General features: G+C 42.5%; 1 long non-coding RNA gene across 1 annotated transcript; it reads right to left on the reverse strand.

Moving 5' to 3' along the window:
- Positions 1 to 1,116: 1,116 nt before the first annotated feature.
- Positions 1,117 to 5,708, reverse strand: LOC121398897. Its single transcript, XR_005964599.1, has 5 exons — positions 5,667 to 5,708; positions 3,941 to 4,045; positions 3,380 to 3,502; positions 2,664 to 2,797; positions 1,117 to 1,148 (listed from the first exon to the last, which is right to left on the reverse strand). It is a non-coding gene; the product is annotated as an uncharacterized LOC121398897 (long non-coding RNA).
- Positions 5,709 to 5,968: the final 260 nt, after the last annotated feature.

The following is a 5,968-nucleotide window of genomic DNA, read 5'->3' on the forward strand; positions in this document are numbered from 1 at the left end:
TGAGGGAGAGTAGGAGTGTAAATGAGCTGGGATAGTGAAGGAGAGAGTAGAAGTGTGGCTGAGCTGAGAAAGTAGGGGTGTGGCTGAGCTGGGATAGTGAGGGAGGGGAGTGCGGTAATTTCAGTATATTCCAGAGGGGGTTCTAAGGCATGTAGGCCTTACTAGGTTAAGGTAGGTGTCACTCACTCTTTCTTATTTATATAAGAAAGAGTGAGTGACACCTACCTTACCCTAGTAAGGCCTACATGCCTGGACTGGCAATCTGTGGGTTCTGGCAAATGCCAGAGGGGCTGCTATAAGGTCCCATATAAAGTCAGTATTTAGTGGGCTGGTGGGGGCTGTTTGAGCCTCTGTTGGGCTGATTGGGCCGCTATGTACCTGAAATGCCAGGGCCTATTTTAATACTCAGTCTGGCCCTGAAGGCCTATAGAGTTAAAGGAAAAATCAACAAGCACTCTGGAAGCCTCTTGTAGTAAGTAAAATTATCGCTTTATTTCAAATACATTAAAACCACAATGGTTTTAATGTATTTGAAATAAAGCGATAATTTTACTTACTACAAGAGTCTTCCGGAGTGCTTGCTGATTTTTCCTTTAACTCCACAAGTGCATACACCCTTGGCTACGGGTTCGGGGCGATGCACCCGGACCGCTTGAGACGTCGGGTGAGTGCTTTTCCCTTATCTACCAGAGACTCCACACCGTAACTTTTGTTTATGTGATTGACCTGGGGTTTCTACACCCAGGCCACTTTCTTTAGCGGGTGAGATATTACCTATTACTCATCCAGCGAATATATCAATTAGTAATTTGTATTAGGACTGTGCAGCTGTTATTTTCCCACCTGAAGGCCTATACCCAGGCTGCTTAAAGTATCATGTGGATAGTCCACTTCTGGTAGAAAAGAGGCTGCTCAGAGTTCCTCCTCAGGAATAGAACCATGGTATCAAAGAGCAAATACACACTGGGATTCATCCTGCCTCACTATATTGATTGCCGCTACAGCCACTGTACAATGGAAGACAGGCTCTCCTTGTATTAAATCCACCAGTAAATATAGGAGGATTGCATGTCCAGCGCAGTAAGGACAGTTCTAGTGGGTAGGCAAGGAGCTCAAGCCGTCTTGAATCATGGAACCAGAAAGGCTATCTACATTTAAAAAAGAGAGAAAGATGCAGCTGGAACATGGGCAAGCAGTCAATGGCTATGATAGGAAACGCTCATAACAAGACAGATCAATGCCATGCCTGTGGTCAACTCCAAAGTTACAAATCTAAATTTTTAGCCACATGGTAAAATACTGCTCCTCCAACGTATGAACTATACAGAGGCATGACCAGCACCATCATACCAACCAGTGAGCCTGCCCACCTTAAATGGGTACTGGCCCAGAATACATAGTATTGCAAGATGCAACCATGGAGGATGTTCAGATTCACAATTTAGCTTAGGAAAGCCACACTTTTTCCTGATAGTCTGTTAAAGGAGACATTTTATACAAATCTTTTAAAATAATACCCCCTTCAGTGCAAAGTGCAGTGATGCAAAAACAACCTTAAAAAAGAAAAACCCCTTGAAAAACCATTATGTAAGAGCAGATGAGATACTCTAGGTTGAAATGAAGAATGGAAGTGTCTATTCTCCACAGTATTCCCTCACCTTTTCTTTATTTTGTTTCACTGTTCTCTCTTTGTTATCTACCTCTCACTCTGATCCAGTTCACTTTTCCCTTTCTGTGCCGTTGGATTTTTTTCTCATGCACCCCTGCCCTCCCTTATTGACAACAAAGATAGAAGAGGCCTATAATGATCCTTGGTGGTCAGAGGGGCTACAAGCCAAATGACACAATGACATAAATAAACCTGCCATGAGAATTTGCAGTGCAGTTCCATTCAGGTGTTTCTCAATGGTGTGTCTCCCGGTCTGCTAAAGCTGTGGTAATATAAAGCATTTGACTTCCGGTCAGATTGGGTGCTATTCTTATGCAAATCCTCAGGACTCTCCATTTAGAAAAGTGTGGGATCCGACCTGAAGTCAAATGGTTATTGCAGGTTAAGCAGACAGGGAGACAACAGAAAAACAATGGGTAGATTTCTCTTGTTTATCTGACAGCTTGGACTGTGATGATTCCAGGTGAAATTCCGGAATCTAGTGCAAAACAACAGTTTCATTATATATTCATTACTTTAGGACACTTCCGTTTTTTGGTGTTACTGTTCCTTTAAGTCTGTTAATTTTTCCTTCAGCCTTGGCCCCTTCATGAGTAGTTGGAGGTCATCAACCTTTCCTCTGGGCCAGACTCTTCAGTTAGTAGTTTATGATTTGATGGAGGTGGTACCAAATGCAGAGGAGTTGCTGGTTAATCATTGCATCCAAAGTTACTCAGGCATTGATGAAACCATGAAAAATCTGAGGGCCTTTGAGCCATGCAAAGTAAGTCATGGTTGACCTTTGAAAGTTGCCAGTAGTCCCAGATGAAGTTAATTGTATGGTCAAATTTGGTAAGAGATAATGCCAAGGATAACAAATATGGTATCTAACGTCTCTTTACAAAGGTCCAGGATTGGAAGGGCAGGAGACAGACTTATTTAGAAAGAATTAAGCCAAATTTTCATGTTGTATTGGATCTGGGAAATATAGTTACTCTCACTAATATGTACACACCTGCTCCAGATATGGCAACTTTCATGGAATGCTCATTTTTCTTGAGACTCTCTAGCATTTCCTTCTGAAGCACTTGCATTTTCTCAAGCTCTTGTTCTACTGAATTTTTAGACTTCGCCAGAATGTTCCTCCTGCTGAAAAAAAAAATCTGTATGACTTATGGAAATAGTGACAAAGAACAGTTTTAAATAAAACAGCCTTTATTGGTGCAAGGGGATTACAGCAACGTTTCAGACCATGCGGTCTTTTATCAAGCGGGTCCTTTATCAACTGCGGGTGCTGGACTCACTTCTTTGTCAGTATTGCCAGTGGAAAGTGGCCATTGGAGGACGTGCACCCAACTAAGGAAGAAAGTGAAAGTCGTGATGACTACTAGTCTGCTAATTGACTTATGGAAATAGGTCACGGACCCTTGTCCACTCTAAGGTTGAACAACACTATGGTAAGTTTACAGTGCAAATCATGAAGGCAGGGCAGTGCTGAGCTAGTGCTACAGTATCCCTACAACTTGCTTCATGGGAAAATAGGTTTACCTCCTTAGGTTACCTACAGTTTATTAGCTATAAAAGAAAAGAAACATTAGCCAATCAGGGGCACATCCTGTTGTGTCAAGAGTCCCAACCTATCATAAAAGGTCCTATTGCTGTGTCACACTATTGCTATCAGTTATCTACTGCTGAGATTAACACTCAGTGGCTGGCACAGCGCAGACATACTTCAGTACAGTTGGAGTTGAGGGCATGGTCAGTTGGGCTTTCGGTTTTGGAGAGGTGGTGCCATGATGGCTGCTTGTGGGTTGGCCCCTGATTACTGGAGCGTGTCTGTCTTTAGTACTGGATCTGCAAAAGAAAGTAGTAGAAAATCAGTGCACCCTTACGCCAACAGTCACATCTTTTTAGTGCCGTCTCTCAAGAAGAATCAGAAGTCAAACTTGCACTGGCAGAAACACACAACACAGTAGATTCTAAGCCAGTGCTGGATGGATGTAAGCAGGGGGACCAGAGACCACGATGAGAGTATAATTTGTCTGCGTATGTAATATGAGCGAAGTACATTGATGACTATGTGAGGTAATCAATTGCAAGTTAACAGCAAAGTACCATGATGGACATGGATTTAATTTAAAACTCCGCTGCACAAGAAATTTCCCAGTTTCCTGCAAGTAAGCAGCCAGGGTTACTGGGCTCCTGCAAAGAATGGAAACAAATCATTCCTAAAGAATTGAAAATGTGGTCACTGGGGATGATGCAGTTTCATTAGCCTATAGGCATACGTACCCTTTTCGTTTTTTGCATGGTGAGTATTAAGATTGTGCGGTCTCTTTTTCCAGATGCATTATGAGGATCTTCTGCCGATGTTTCTTAGACATCCGCCTGGCAGACCTGTTGTAGGAGAGGACGGTGATAGCAGAGATAATGAGAAGAGCCAATAAGTTATGACATGGCAGAAACATTCCAGTCAATAGGATTTCACTGTCTTAAAGGAAACAACACCCCTAAACATTATAGGGTCTCGAAAGATAAATAGCCCTTATGTGAAAATGCTTCATCTAAATATGCAAGAAGCATTCTATCCATTGATTGGAACGATGGAGCCCTTTGTACTCCCACATTTTTTCTGTTAGTCAAAGCCACCTGAAAAAAAATAACGCATTCTCGGGAATCACTAAGGCCATCATAAAATGGGGGCTCAATGCCGACGGATAATATTACACACATTACAGACCAATTGAAGCATCACATTCCATATAAGTATGGCACTCGGAGATATAAGCGTGCATGAAATGGTATCAAACTATTCTCCATAAATCAACCCACTAACTGAATAAATTAGACAAGCTGAAAATAGCTGTGGCATTGCTTCTTTTAGCACAACCAACAGAAATGCATTCAACTCAATCCACTAATGCTCAGAATTAATCTAAACCAGTGTCGGACTGGCCCACAGGGATACCGGGAAAACTCCCGGTGGGCTCAGGTGTCAGTGGGGCCCCTCATGCTGCTAAACATTTGGCCTTTTCCATGGCCATTCCCTATTTTTATCAGAACAAATAGGCTAAATATAGAAAATAGAGTATAGTATGTATTAAGAAAAGAGACTAGGAAATAGAAGTTGATGAGGAGAGGAAGAAAAATAATGGGCCCCTGGTCTAAGATTATTGGTGGGCCCTTGTCAAAGGTTTTTGGGTGGGGCCCCTGGTGTCCCAGTCCGACACTGTCTAAACCTCCCAAATGGTCAACATGCCAAAATGGAGAGTAATTCTTATTGTCCATCAATTTGTAAATTCTTTGCTTCACTGCATATCTAACAATACTGTCAGCATCACTGGTCCTGTACCAATATAGAGCCAGTGGTCCCCTTCCAATAAACATGGGGATCTTAAATGAGATAAAGCATAAATAAAAAATACCCCTCAAACTTGTGGCACTGACAGATATGGTTTCACTCTGGGTTAAAAGAAATTCATATCCTATAGATGCTACAGTTCCTGCCTGTGTTTCAAATGAGCAGTTGAGGTGCCTGCCAGAAGCACAGTAGGAGGAGGAGGAGGAGGAGGATAGCCCATTACATCCCTGCTTTCACACAAGCAAATACAGGCTTCAGTTCCCTATCAGGTCACACCCTAAAATGTGTTTTTAATGCCATTCAGGGAAATACAACCTGGAATTACAAAGGAGGCACAAGTAGAGTGTGGTCAAAGTAGGAGAATGAGGGGAGAGAATTAGAATGAGGATCAATAGCAGCTATGTTAGTTCAAAAAACATTTCTGAAGGCATGTTCGGTGGCAACTTAAAGGGTTATGGCCCTGGCCATAATTCTTTGCAGAGTCAAGCTCAGCGCACCATCCCATCTCTTTGTCCAGCCAACACCCCAAAAGCAAGTCTAACCAAAGCAAGTCAAACGCCCCATACTTCTTTAGAACATGCAAATATATTAGCACTGCACTCAGCACGGAGGTCCCTTACACTCCCAGCAGAAAAGCCCTGAGTATTTGTCACTTACCAGCATTTACACAAGTCTCTGAAAGCGGTTTCTGGTCGGGGGAATATTTTCTGCGTTGGTCACTTGCGTCTAAAGAACAGGAAATGGAGACAGATGACATGTGGCAGACAACTCAAATATATAAATCTGTCCCATGTTTTTGTCAGTGTGGTTTATTGAGGTGTGCAAGAAGAGCAGGACTGTTTTCTCCCAGCCTAACATTGTCCCATTAGAATTAATATTTCCTTATCAAAGATACATGAGCTGAACCCCCACATCTCCTTACTGGGGTCCCACTTATCTAACAGCATGTAAACATGTGC

Source organism: Xenopus laevis, chromosome 9_10S (assembly GCF_017654675.1).
Source record: "Xenopus laevis strain J_2021 chromosome 9_10S, Xenopus_laevis_v10.1, whole genome shotgun sequence".
Classification (NCBI taxonomy): Eukaryota; Metazoa; Chordata; class Amphibia; order Anura; family Pipidae; genus Xenopus; species Xenopus laevis.